The 13705-nt window shown below is 44.9% G+C and overlaps 1 protein-coding gene and 1 long non-coding RNA gene across 4 annotated transcripts in view; both read right to left on the bottom strand.

Annotated features, from left to right (window-relative positions):
• Window positions 1–8496: 8496 nt before the first annotated feature.
• Window positions 8497–12956, bottom strand: LOC115026598 (uncharacterized). 2 transcript variants are annotated; one of them, XR_003834303.1, is made up of 3 exons: window positions 10511–12956; window positions 9211–10398; window positions 8497–9011 (listed from the first exon to the last, which is right to left on the bottom strand). It is a non-coding gene; the product is annotated as an uncharacterized LOC115026598 (long non-coding RNA). The 2 variants fall into 2 exon arrangements; XR_003834302.1 differs by having other exon boundaries at window positions 9249–10398.
• A 139-nt stretch (window positions 12957–13095) lies between these two features.
• The window catches only part of rgcc (regulator of cell cycle), a 4708-nt gene continuing 4098 nt past the window's right edge, over window positions 13096–13705 (bottom strand). For both annotated transcript variants that reach the window (XM_029459472.1, XM_029459471.1), the window contains exon 5: window positions 13096–13705. This exon is cut by the window's right edge and continues 47 nt beyond it. The gene's annotated coding sequence lies outside the window, so the exon portion shown is untranslated.

Here is a 13705-nt window from a genome sequence, read left to right as displayed (position 1 = left end):
TTTGTCTCCATGCGCTGAGTCTCATGTGTCTCCATGCACTGAGACTCATGTGTCTCCATGTGTTGAGACTCATGTGTCTCCATGCGTTGGGGCTCATGTGTCTCCATGTGTTGAGACTCATGTGTCTCCATGTGCTGAGACTCATGTGTCTCCATGCGCTGAGACTCATGTGTCTCCATGCGTTGGGACATTTGTCCCCAGTATTAAGACTCATGTCTTGTTGAAGGTGTCTCATGGTGAAATGAAATGTTTGTTTTGTGTTCACTTCACTTCTCTAAGTTTCAGCAGCTCACTGTCACATGAGGATTAGTTGCAGGTTTGCTGACACATCTGGTCTCGTCATTTATGTTTGTCAGTCGCTCTGCTGCCTGCGTGGTGATGTTAGTGTGTTGTTGTGTGTTGTTGTGTGTAGTTGTGTGTAGTTGTGTGTTGTGTGTAGTTGTGTGTTGGAGTCTGTGTGTGTACAGCAGATACTGCACTGATCTGTTTTGCAGATTTGTTTCCCGTCTCATGCTTTCCTTCCTGCTCCTCCTGCACAGAACCACGACAAATCCAGCTGGCAAGACCTTTAACCCTCTGTCTCTCTGTCTGTCTGTCTGCCTGTCTCTCTGTCTGTCTGTCTCTCTGTCTCTCTCTGTCTGTCTGCCTGTCTCTCTGTCTGTCTGTCTGCCTGTCTCTCTGTCTGTCTGTCTCTCTGTCTGTCTGTCTGTCTCTCTAACTATCTCTCTGTCTGTCTCTCTGTCTGTCTCTCTGTCTGTCTCTCTGTCTCTCTGTCTGTCTCTCTGTCTGTCTCTCTAAATATCTCTCTCTCTGTCTGTCTGTCTGTCTCTCTGTCTCTCGCAGTCCGTTGTACATCCGATATGATATGTGATAAATCATCATTAGTGTGTAAATGAGATGAAGAGAGGGATGATGAGGAACACAGCCTCTCTCAGTCTGTGTGTTGTGTCTTTGTGTGTTTGTAATTGTGTTTATGCTTCATCTTCCTTTCTTCTTCTTTCTCCTCACAAGCACAAAACAAGGGTGGAGCTGCAGCCACTGACCTCGGAACTGTAGCGTCCTGCAGACGGCGTTTCAGCCAGAGCTGATCCCCGACAGCAGCCCTGAGGAGAGGAGCAGTAATGACCATAATGATGACGGATGCTGCAGAGACTCTGACAGGTGGACAGACAAACACCAAACCATCCAGTTTTCCTCGAGTTCCGATTATCTGTAAGGCTTTATCCTGAACGAAACAACATACAATCTACCACACACCCATACCCACGCCTGCATTCCTCCCAAGACTATACCTCTTCAAGACAACACAGTGTGTGTGTGTGTGTGTGTGTGTGTGTGTGTGTGTGTGTGTGTGTGTGTGTGTGTGTGTGTGTGTGACCTTTACTCCACTGAGGCCAGGAGTCTGTTTTGGAAAGACAAGGGAAGATGTTTTCCCTCCGTAGACGTCATCACGCAAATGACTGCTGATGATGATTCCATCTAATATAGGTCACTAACATCGTTTAGTTTCCTAATGGACGGGTAAATGACACAACAGTGATGAGGAGTTCCTGTTCACTCTCTAACAGAATACATGTTGGCGACCATCAAAGAGACGGAGTGTAATTAGCGAAGCTGCAGTTAGATTGTTCCTGAGAGTCGGAGGCTCGTTGGGCCTAATTACCTCATCGGTCAGGAAATGCCTGTAAGAGAGTTTCCTCCTCTGCCAGCCGACTCTCTCCACCTCCAGGCTGGAGGAGCAGCATGACATATACATGCACGGGCATATATATATATATATATATATATATATATATATATATACACTATATATATATATATATATACACACTAGTATATATATACATGCACTGGTACTATATACATGCATGTATATATATATATATATATATATATATATATATATATATATATGTATATACACAGCTAAAGTTAGATATAAACGTCCCTAGTGAAGAACAAGTGTTTAGTTCTTGCTCACTGAACAGTCGACAGCTGATCAGGATTAACAACTTCAGTTTTCAGAGTGTAAGGATTTGTGTTTACAGAATCGCAGCTTCACACTGCTGTAAGTAATTTCTGCCTTCTGTGTGTGAAGTCTTACGTAAGACTAGCACTTCTTTAAGAGTCACCATCCTTTGACTTGTAGCTCAGCTCATATGTTTCTTCCAGCTGGCTGACAAGGTTCTCAGTAAAACATAATTCACTGTTCATGACAAATATGTTCAGTGTTCAGAGAGGCGGTGCAGCGTGCAGCGTCTTGTTAAAGCCTCTGGAACTTTATTTGTTCTGAGACGACAGATAGACATCTCTGCTTTTACAGGAGGGGTGATTAAATATTTTAATTTGACAGTTAATTTATTATCCTCCCACAGATTCCACTGTTGAAAGCTGCATTTACAAAAGAAAAAGTGATGTATTTAGGGACTCGGCATGTGGTGTGTGAGTTATGAATGACGAGAGGTCACACACCTGCTGTACACACACAGAACAATATAGAGCTATGATTTAAACACAGGCTCGTGCCCTTTTAAAACACCCGTCCCGCTCACATTTACTGTCTCAGACACAAAACATAAATCTGGGCAAGAGTGGACAGAGAAGTGGAAGATACACACACACACACACACACACACACACACACACACACACACACACACACACACACACACTGCTCTTTGTCAAACAGAGGACAGTGTTGGGCTTGTCCTCGCCGCCTGTATGGAGCAGTGACTGCGGAGGGATGTGACTGATGCCCTGCAGGCTCCTCTCAAAATGAAACTCCTTTCGGTTCCACCTTCGAGGATAAAACGGGAGACTTCGCCCTGAGGGGGCAGCTGCAGTTGTAACTCTTTAGGTAAATGCAAAGTGTCGACACAAGCGCTTTGAAGAAGCTGCTGAACTTTGATATTACTGCTGTCATCCAGAACACATGTGATGGACACGTGAGAGGAGTTCAGTGTCATGTGATGCTCTTATGAAACCTGCTTGTACTGCAGTTTGTGTTGAATGTGTAACTGCTCATCTCCTCTGGGATGAATCTGCATTATTAATGTGTTTCTGTCTTTTTAAATGAGAGATTTATACGCAGCGTGACGTCGTCCCAGGGAGCACTCAAACTGGGGTCAATTCCACCCCCCCCCCCCTCATTCAAACCTTTAGAGGAAGAGGAGGAAGAGGAGGAAGTTATACCTGCACATGATCCCAAACACGTGTTCACACGATGACCTCTTCTACTGTGTGTGTTCAACAAGCTGGAAGGACTTCAACAGTGGAGAAGAAGCTTCTTACTGTCGCTCAGGTGAGCTCAGGTGAGGTCTTCCCCCTCGGGGTCCAGTTCCCATGGAAAGTCTGATCACGTGTGAACTGAGCCGTAATGACAGGGGGCTGGTGCTGGCCTCCAGATGAACCCGGACCCACCTTTGTGACCCAGCCACAGGGCAGGCAGCGCAGAGAGAGGGGGGGAAACAGGGGGGGGAGGGGGGTTTAGTGGAAGAAGAGGTCGTGTTGAGGGTGAAAGGCGGGAGTGTAGACGGAGAGAGGTATAAAAGACAACAGACAGGTTCAGCTGTGAGACACGGCAGATAAAAGAAGAGGGTGGAGGAGAAGAGCTTAGCAGGGGGGAGGAGAAGAGTCTAGCAGGGTGGAGAAGAGCTTAGCAGGGTGGAGGAGAGTGGAGGAGGGCGGAGGAGAAGAGCTTAGCAGGGCAGAGGAGGATGGAGGAGGGCAGTGAGGATGAAAGACGGTCGGGAGGCGGAGGGAGATGCACCTGGAGGATGGGAGGATCTGTGCAGCATCTGGTGCAAGTTCATTATATTAAGTTAGTTATTAATATTCACAAAGCAGCTGTTCATCTTTAATGATGATGCTTTGACACTGAAACATATTAATGTTATTTATTATTAGTGCAGTATGATGATAAACTTACATGAAAGTTATGCTGTTGTGTTTGTTGTGCAACAAAGTTGTAATATCAAATGTCCCTCCGTTCATAACTGATGAGTTTCTCAGCAGAGAACTATCCAGACACGGGAAAGTTGTTTCCCCGGTAAAAAAGATTCTGTCTGGATGTAAATCTCAGTTGCTGAAGCACGTAGTGTCTCACCGAAGACAGCTATATATGATACTTAATAACTGAGATGCGGAGCTCAACCTCCGCTTCCACGTTAAAGTAGATGATTATGAATACGTGATATTCGCCACTTCATTGGTTATGAAATGTTTTGGTTGCGGGGAGGAGGGACACACCGCGAGAGCCTGTCCGAAGCGCGGGGATCCAGCTTCGTCTGGTCCTGGAGGAGCGGCTGCTGCTGGGGGCTCTTCGCCGGGAGGGGCTGTGGCTTCAGAGGAGGGCTCTCCGCTGGGGCAGCCGGTGGCCGCTCCACACACCGCGTCAAGACGCGCAGCTGCTGTGTCCAGCTTTGTGCACGGGATAGGTGGTGTTAATTCACTTGGTGTGGTGGGAAAAAAAAGGGAAAGAAAAACAAAAGAGGGAGAGAAAGTGCAGGGGGAGTCAGGTGGTTTGTGAAGAGAAGAGGTAGAGGAGGTGGGTGGTGTAGAAGAGGTGGGTGGGGTAAGAGTAGAAGATCTAAAGGAGGTGGGTGATGTAGTAGTAGTAAATGAGGTGGGTGGTGCAGAGGAGGTGGGTGAGGTAAGAGTAGAAGAGGTAAAGGAAATGGGTGATGTAGTAGAGGAAATGGGTGGTGTAGGAGAGGCAGAGGGGTCAGGTATTGTAAGAGGAAATGAGGCGGAGGAAATTGGTGGTGTAGAAGGAGAGGAGACAGGTAAAATACAAGTTCTGTGGAGTGAGCAGGTAGAAGAGGCTGAGATGGAGGAAGAGGCAATAAAACAAAAACCTGCCGCAAAACGGAAAAAGAAAAGTAAGAATGCATCCAGTGATGCAAAGACAGACAGGCAGGAAGCAGGGACAGGCAGAAGACGAAAAGAAGACACACTCCTCTTCACTAAAGAAGTTTAGTGAAGAGGAGTGTGTGTCAGACAGCAGCGACATACCTGGTTTTACTCTGAGCAACAGCCAGAAAACAAAAATGTACCCGGCTGAAATGTTGAAAGTTTTTCTCCAACAAACAAAAACCAACACGGAGTAAAAGTGGAGGATTACTTTCCGGATTTAGTCAGTTTTTATTACCTCAGCCAGATTCCTTATGAGCCAAAGAGGAGTCTGGCCTCATTGAGCAGGAGGTGTATAGATTAAAAAAACTTGTGCTTAGAGTAAAAACAGTGATGATGGGTGTTTTAATTAATTAATTTGTTTTTATTTTAAAATCTCAGCCATGTATACTTTTAAAGTGGGTGTTTTAAATTTGAATGGAGCCAGAGTTTTTAAAAAAAGGACACAAATATATGAAATTGCAAAATTAAAACACGTTGATGTCCTTTTTTTACAGGAGACGCACAGCGACGGCTCTAACGAGATAGACTGGAGGAGGGAGTGGGAAGGGGAAGTCATTTTATTTATTTCTGGAGTGTTTTTAGGCAGAGGAAGGGTGATTTTAACAGTCTTAGGCAGTGGTGTGACCATGGTAAGACTGAAATCAAAATGCTTTGTCAGCAGCACACCTCAATGTCACACATGACATCACCAGATCTATGAAAGACCTGGAGGGTGATCCGTGGAACCTCTCCTCTGCAAAATACGCTCCAACCTACAAGGTCTGGTTTTACCTGGTTTTAATAGCAGATTTGTTTTATCTGCATACGCAGACGATATTATTGTTTTTATTACAAGCCAGAGAGATGCTGACAGCTTTCCAAGGAAATGGCTGCTCCCTCAGATGTTTTTTTAAAGGTAGGGTTTTGGTTTTAAACAACCTTGTAGCATCCCAATTGTGGCACCGTCTGACCTGTGTAGACCCTCCCTCAGGTATTTTAGCAAAACTACAGAAAGAAATGGTGGACTTTTTTTGGGATGGTCTACACTGGGTGCCACAGGAGGTGCTGTTTTTATCCAGAGAGGATAAACCCTAACCCTAACCCTAACCCTAGCCACTTTTAGATTTCAGTTTTTACAAAAATATCTCACCGGCCCGGCTGATTTGGTGTTGAGAGATGTGACCAGCTGCATTCTCAGACGTGTAAATAACCTGGGGCTGGATGCTGCTCTGTTTTTAACTGATTCTAATTTTTTTAAGTTAAATGGGCTGCCTCAGTTTTATCAGGGTGTTTTTAAGTCTTGGGCCCCTTTTAATCATAAAAGGTGTCCAAAGTCGGACTCTCTGCACTGGTTGTTGAAGGAGCATTTGATTTACAGAGCCAGGCTGGACGTCAGCAGCAGCAGCACACCCGGCCTGATGGTGGCGCTCTGCAGGTCCAAGACCCTGTGCCTGCAGCAACTGGTGGATGCAGTGGGGCCGGCGCTGAGCGATGCCCGAGCCCTGGGTTTTCTGCTGGGTCTGACCTCTGCTCGAGTGGCCGAGAGGATTCTGGAGCTGTGGAGCCAGAGGCTCTCTGGGAAGGAGAGGAGCCAAATAAAAGACTACAGTGACGGGAAGGTTTCTCCAGACCCAGCAGACCCTTTTCCGGAGATCAACCTGAGCCCAGGGCTGGGAGAACTGACCGGTCCCCTGCTCAAGGTCACTAACCCGGCAGGACTGACGCTGCACAGAGCCGACAAAAAGACTCTGCAGACCCTCCACTGTGTGGAGTAACAGACTGGGTGAAGGAAGTGGACCAGGCCCACAGTGGGTTTTTTTTTTTACAAACCTCCCCTCAAAAAGCAGACAGCCGACCTCCAGTGGAGGATTTTACATGGTGCCGTCGCTTGTAACGCTTTTATCTCTGTCATTAATCCTGCTGTTTTTAACAAGTGTCCATTCTGCAATTTACGTGAGACTGTATTCCATGTTTTTACTGAGTGTAAGAGACTCACAGAGTTTTTCTCTCTTTTAACATTGGTTTTTAGTCTTTTTAACGTAGTTTTTACCGAGAGTGTTTTTATCATGGGAGTTGCCTACAAAAAAGACAACAAAGAAAAGTAGCAGTTCCTAAACTTCCTCTCGGGAGAGGCTAAAATGGCCATCTACATCAGCAGAAAAAACAGAGTTGAGAACAGAGAGGGGCAGGAGGCCAAGACAGTGTGGCTCTGTAACATCAGGGCATGACTTCTGGCTCGATTTTAGGTTTTACAAACATAGCGGGGATCTCGACACTTTTAAAGAACGTTGGTGTTTTAGAAATATTATCTGCACTGTGAATAATGAATGTTTACACACAGTGTTTTATTGGATAATTTTTCTGTATTTATAGAATTGTTATTTATAAATATATATTTTTGATATGATAATGATTTTTCATTACACTTTATTAGTAAACTGTTTATTGTTTTAAGAATATGTAAATAAAGTGTTTTTGAAAAATAAAATAAAATCTCTCTCTCTCTGTTTAATCGGCCTGCTGGCACCACTGGGACAGATAGGTGTGCACCACAGTGTTACGCCTCAGACACAGGGAAGGAAGACTCATACGCACGACTCCGGACACAATGGTAAAGTGTAAAAAAAATAATACTTTACTTCAATAAAACTAAATCTTAACTCAAAGCTCTCACTAGGAGGATAAACAAAGTTCTCTGAAAAAACACACTGGTACTTGGCACACTGGAACTTATACATGCTATGTCAAGGATAAGACAAGACGAACTGACCCACGACAAGGGGAGACAGGAAAATTTATACAAGAGGTGAGTGGGAACAGGTGAAAACAATCAGGGGCGGGGCAGACGCTGACGATGGTGGGAAACCACACAAAGACAGGAAGTAAATACAATACATGACACAAGGGAGGTGAACTCTACAAAATAAAACAGGAACACAAATCCAGAGTCATGACACACAGAGGTCTATTGAGAGAAGAGAGAGTTCATTGTGGCTGCACTGGGGGACATTTAGGAACTAAGAAGGGACCAATTGCCTCAGTGGATAACAGGACGTTCATATCAAACCTCTCGACCTGCTGATGGGCTGCAGGACGGACCGCTTAGACTTTATAAGTGCATTAGGTGTACAAGTGTGTAATATCTTAAATCCTATCCTGAGATAAGATCTGATTTCTTCCCTTAATGCGGTTGTAAAACATGTTTCTGTCACACAGACATGTGGTGAATAACTTCTGTAACGAGGTCTTACTTCTGTAGCTGAGACCTGGACACACAGTGACATCACATCCAGATAATCTCTACCTGTGTGTGTGTGTGTGTGTGTGTGTGTGTGTGTGTGTGTGTGTGTGTGTGTGTCTGTCATGTCTAATCCCTCAGTGCACAGGACAACTCAAAGCTGTGTTTGTTGAAACTTGAACCAGGATGTCGGTGAACTCTTCCTTTTGTACGGTTTGCCTTTGTTTACTCTCAGTAACCAATTACTGATTAGGTTGACCTAACAATGTGTGTATCATCGTAACTGATAATGTTTCTGTCTGACGTTATGTTTGAGATCGGGTACATCCTCCTCGTCCTCTCCGTGTTGGATGTCGGCTAAGAGAGAATGGAGATGAAAAACTCAACAGCGATGTCTCTTGCACGCTGCTCCTGTGCGATGATACAATGTCATGATTTCTGAAAAGAGAATTTGCTGTTGAGTTTTTAAAACATATTTTTTGGCGCTTTGATCCCCATCTTCTTCTGTTATATTGTAGAGAAGGCAGCCATCTCTGCAGCCGAGACCTCCAACATCTCTTCCACCGACGTGGACTTTCTGTAATCTTCCTCCTCAAACACTAAAGGAAAGTATCTTTGCATCTTTTCTTTAAAGTTGCTGTTGGATAAACTTGGCTTGAGCACGAGTGGAAGACCTCCAGTGATGGATGTGACTGTGCAGTGTGCAAAGGATGAGAGGAAGGAGGAGGGGAGCGGTGCAGAGAGGGAGCGGTGTGTGTTGAATACTGTACATTATGTTTCTGCTTATTAGGAGCAATTAAGATGCAGAAAGACGGGAGGAGGAGAGAGCAACAGATGGGAGCCAGACTGACAACAGGGAGGAGGAGCACGACAGAGCCATCTGGGATCACACACACACACACAGACACACACACACACACACACACACACACACACACACACACACACGCACACACACACACACACACACACACACACACACATTTTTCTTATCATACTATATTTAGTCTTTGGTCACGTGGGGCGACCGTTTTTTCCGAAAATATAATGAAATATATAGAAAGACACAGTTGTCCCACCTGCGTATGATAAGAACAAACGTGACGGTTTGACGTACAGATTGATGGCAGTCCCCCAGGTTCCTCCCGGGGTGTCCACATGTTCTGTGCAGCTCTGCAGCGACTCATCTCGCTCCCTTTACACGTATGGGCCGTCCACTCTGACTCAGTCTGCTAACTGTCACTCGCCACGTAGACGTCCTGCATGATTCACAAGAATCCAGATGATCTGTTATGTGTTGTTCTCTTATCTTTGTTAAGTCTGACGAATACACAGAAATAACAGGATGCAGTGCACTTTGTCTCCTCTCTCTCCTGCTGACTCCAACATGTTTAAACAGAACGTTGTATTAGGGGACACCAGGGTCCCATTCTCTCCTCGTATAAACCCTCCAGTTGGACTCAGACGAGCTGAGAGGAAGTGCAGGCCGGGTGAAGAGGGACACAGCTGTGTCTGAACACTGGCTGGGAATGATCGGCTCAGAGCCCAGTGAGACCAGAACCTCTCAGATACACCAACATCTTCCATCTCAGGTCTGCAGCCACATGGACTCTACTTCAGTTATTACTTTCAGTTATGAGCTAAATAATATGTGCCAATAATACACAAGTGGTAACGTGCATGTAAACCATGTTGGACTCTTTTCCACTGACACCTGTGATAAACATTCTCATAAGGAAAAGTTTTGTGTTTTAAATAGCAGTATTAAATCACCTCCAGAGAAGGTTTTCTGAAAGCTATATTATATGTGTCTGTCTGTCTGTCTGTCTGTCTGTCTGTCTGTCTGTCTGTCTGTCTGTCTGTCTGTCTGTCTGTCTGTCTGTCTGTCCTCTTGTGTTGCTTTTACATTGTAAGACAGAGATAGTATCACACGTCCAGGTAATACAGACGCAGACTGTCCGTCGGGTCGTAGATGAGTCTGATAGTGATGATGGAGATGTGCATGGGGTCAGGGAGACGCACTATTACCTCTGGACACATCGTCTGTCATAGTGGTGAAAGTGGTCACACTTATTAAACATACTTTTTAAATGTTAGAACTACTAGTATAGTGAATATTATGAATATGTTGTTTCCTCTGAGGTCGTGTCAGGGTTCATAGCACGGAACAATCTTCAACCAAAGCATCAGAGGCTCCGACTGTTTCTGACACACGTGTGCAAATTACATCTGCAGCTCACTTGACTGAACCTGCAAACGTCTTCTTCCTGTGAGTGCAAACAACAAGGTGAGCTGAAAGTTAAAGACACACGCACACACACACACACACACACACACACACACACACACACACACACACACCTCTCTATACACACTTACACACTCGTAAAGAGCCGCTCTCTTTGCGCTGCAGCGGCGACATCTGCACAGCAGTGATGTGGAGAGCCGGTGGAAAGCTGAACCTGATATTTGGCTGTGTGTATTTCAGTCTCTTTGTGATGTGGACACACATCTGTGTCTCTGCCTAGCCTATTCATAGATAGACCACTTCAGCAGTCTTGAGGGGCCTCCCGTAGGAATCCATCTTGATGTAAAGACAGACACATGGCAGCAGGATTTAGTGTGCACGTCTTTCTACGTCTCCGGCGACAGCATACGCCCATTCCTTATTCACCGTCGCTATCTCTCGCTGAAGGCTACTAATCCCGTCTCTTTAGGGGCTGAACACACCGAGACGTGTCGCTGTGCACGGTGGAAACAGCGTTGTGTGCCTGTGGAGCGGAGCTGCGTGTGCAGACAGGCCATCAAATGTGATAACAAAGGATTCGAGCAGACGTTGAGCTCCTGCAGTCGCTGTGCTTTAGGGTGAGGAGGAGAAAACAAAGTGCACGACATACTTACACACTTATACTGTCCCACTGTTCCTATCACCTCCACGAGATCCAAACAGGGAGGACGTGGTACACGGGGAAAGCCCTCTGACAGAGAACATTCTCACTTTTATGGTTTTGCCGACAACACGTTTCTAGTGGCCTTACGGTGTTCTCTCATCTTCTATCAAACCCGAGTCTCCTACGTTCCCACACTTCCAGCCCGGTGCAGACACAGACTGCCAACTGACAAAGCAAACACTTCTACGGGGACTGACCCCTGCTGCCAAAAAGATGCCAAACTGCCAAGTGCACAGGTTGTTTTAGAGGAAACAACACATGAGCCCTCAGGGCTCATGTGTTGTGTCAACACGGTCTCTCAGATCAGTACCAGCTGATCCATGGTGCAGAACAGTGCAGAGAGGTGGACTCACAGAGGGACAGTGCCCACAGCTTCCCTCTGCCAACTGTAGTGAAGAAACAACACGGAGACGGGTGTCCATGCCAGCTTCCTGCCATCAGATTAACATAGTCTGGCATGCAGTGATAGGCTGACAGCAGCCATGCAAAGGTTGCAGCACAAACTGGCTGAAGGAAAGGAGGTGCATGATGTGGCATGATGTCTTCCTCTACATGCATTTAGTGTGAGGCCACAATAAAGAACAGCGCACTGCACTGATTTCACATATCACTTTACTGCTCATGAGAAATAACCCTGAGGATGTCTTAGTAATATAGGCAGGGTCGTCTGGACTGTGTTCACTCATTTGTGTTTAATCCCATTACTTTGAGCGGCTTTATGTAGTTAGCTACAGCGATGTGAACCGAACATAATCAGATTTGCTGTGATTTAATTGCAATTAACAGACCAAAAGATGCCGATTACACGTAAATAATGAGGCTGATTTGTAAAAAGGCTGAATTCATGTTCAGTGACGTCGGTCTGCAAGACGACAAGCAAGCAGCTTTTAAAATGCTTGTTTTCTGAATGGAGTTTGGTTTGTTCAGGGCGATGCTAACAGAAGTGAAGATATTGTTTACACACATATGTATCTACTCTGTACAACTCTTTCCTTTGCATCTTTGCATTGATTGTTTGAACTCTCCATAATAATTTATGGAATTTATGGAACAGAAAAACGTGTTACATGGAGTTTGAAGGACTACCTTCACCAGACAGGGAGAAAGACACTCATTGAGTTGCATTATGGGAAATGTAGGAACCCACGTTTTTGGTTGCTTGACTCGTAGTAGGCACTAAAAGTCGTTATGTTGGCTTCTATTGTATCTGTCTCTTGCAAGTACCCAAACTTTATGAAACTGTCACACGTAGTTGTGGAGTAGTCCTTTAAAGACAGTTTGGTTGTGATTCCAATTCTGTCTGCACCTGCTGCACCGCCGCCATGGAACCTAGGGTGGAAGTGTATCTGCCCATAGTTGGTGACCTTTACCCCTGGTGGTCTGCAGACGGAGGGGGGCCTCTGATATACTTGAGCCACACCTGCTTCTGGGCCAGGAAGGGGTCGCACCCTCCTGTCTCCCTCCACCTCTGGAAATAGACCCTGTTGCTACAGAACTTACATAAGAGCCTGCTTTGTTGAGTGGTTGATTAATGAGCACAGAAGGTAAGAGACGTGCAACTTCTATTTCAGTGTGTTGCATGTATGACTTTACTTTCTTGGGAGGACGTGAATGTCCCAGCTCTTCCTACATGTTTATTCTGCTACAACATTTGTTTTAGTTTAACGTAGATCTCATGTTGACCTCGGTCCTAGAAAGGAAGCCAAGCGTGGAGTGAGACACACGGAGAGGTGATGCACACACCAGGGAAGTGGAGGGGTTAATAAAGTGCTGAGGTGGTGAGCAGCTGTCAGTCAGAGATTTAGGATTTCACTTTATATTGGTTCTTCCATACTGTAGCAGAATGAACATATAGGAGATATATATATATATATATATATATATATATATATATATATATAATATATATATATATATATATATATATATATATATATATATATATATATATATATATATATATATATATATATATATATACTGAAGAGAGGAGCCACATGCTATGAGAAGAACAACATTTCATACTTTAATATCACGTCTGGCATTAGCTGTATTAAATACACATATACTGATTAAATGATCAGTTCACATGTAACCAACTTCACTCCAGTTAAGTTTCCAATCTCAATCTGACGTTATAGAATTTGGAACAATTATTATTTACATAAAATACAAAAATATATTCCCCCCCCCCAAAAAAAAAGAGATTTACAATAAGAAGCTCTATAAAATTACAAATATATTTCTATTATAAAAAGCCATTTTTTAAATACTCTTCCAGCTCAAGTTTGGGACGAGGGAGTGCAACCTGGTCTGATTTATGAATGTGACTCATTATATTCCACATCTCCTCCCAACATCTCATGGAGTCCATTACATCAGGGCTGCAGAAGTATTCTCGTCCTCGGCCCCCACAGTGCTAACTCTGAGCCATGTTGTGGTGAGTGATGTCCTGGAGGTAGTGGAGCACTGCTGGGTTAACTTTAGGAGGGTGCTGGCTAGACCTGCTGCCGTGCTGGAGACACTTGGATATTGCTGTGGCATCCTGTTGGGTGGTTTTCAGTGTGGGGGCCAGGCGCATGTTAGCTGCTCAATGGGGGTCCAGACGTCCACTCCCTCCCTC

The sequence above is a fragment of the Cottoperca gobio genome, chromosome 21 (assembly GCF_900634415.1).
Source record: "Cottoperca gobio chromosome 21, fCotGob3.1, whole genome shotgun sequence".
Lineage (NCBI taxonomy): Eukaryota > Metazoa > Chordata > Actinopteri > Perciformes > Bovichtidae > Cottoperca > Cottoperca gobio.
Note: the sequence above shows the minus strand (reverse complement) of the source record. Positions and strands in the feature narration are given on the sequence as shown.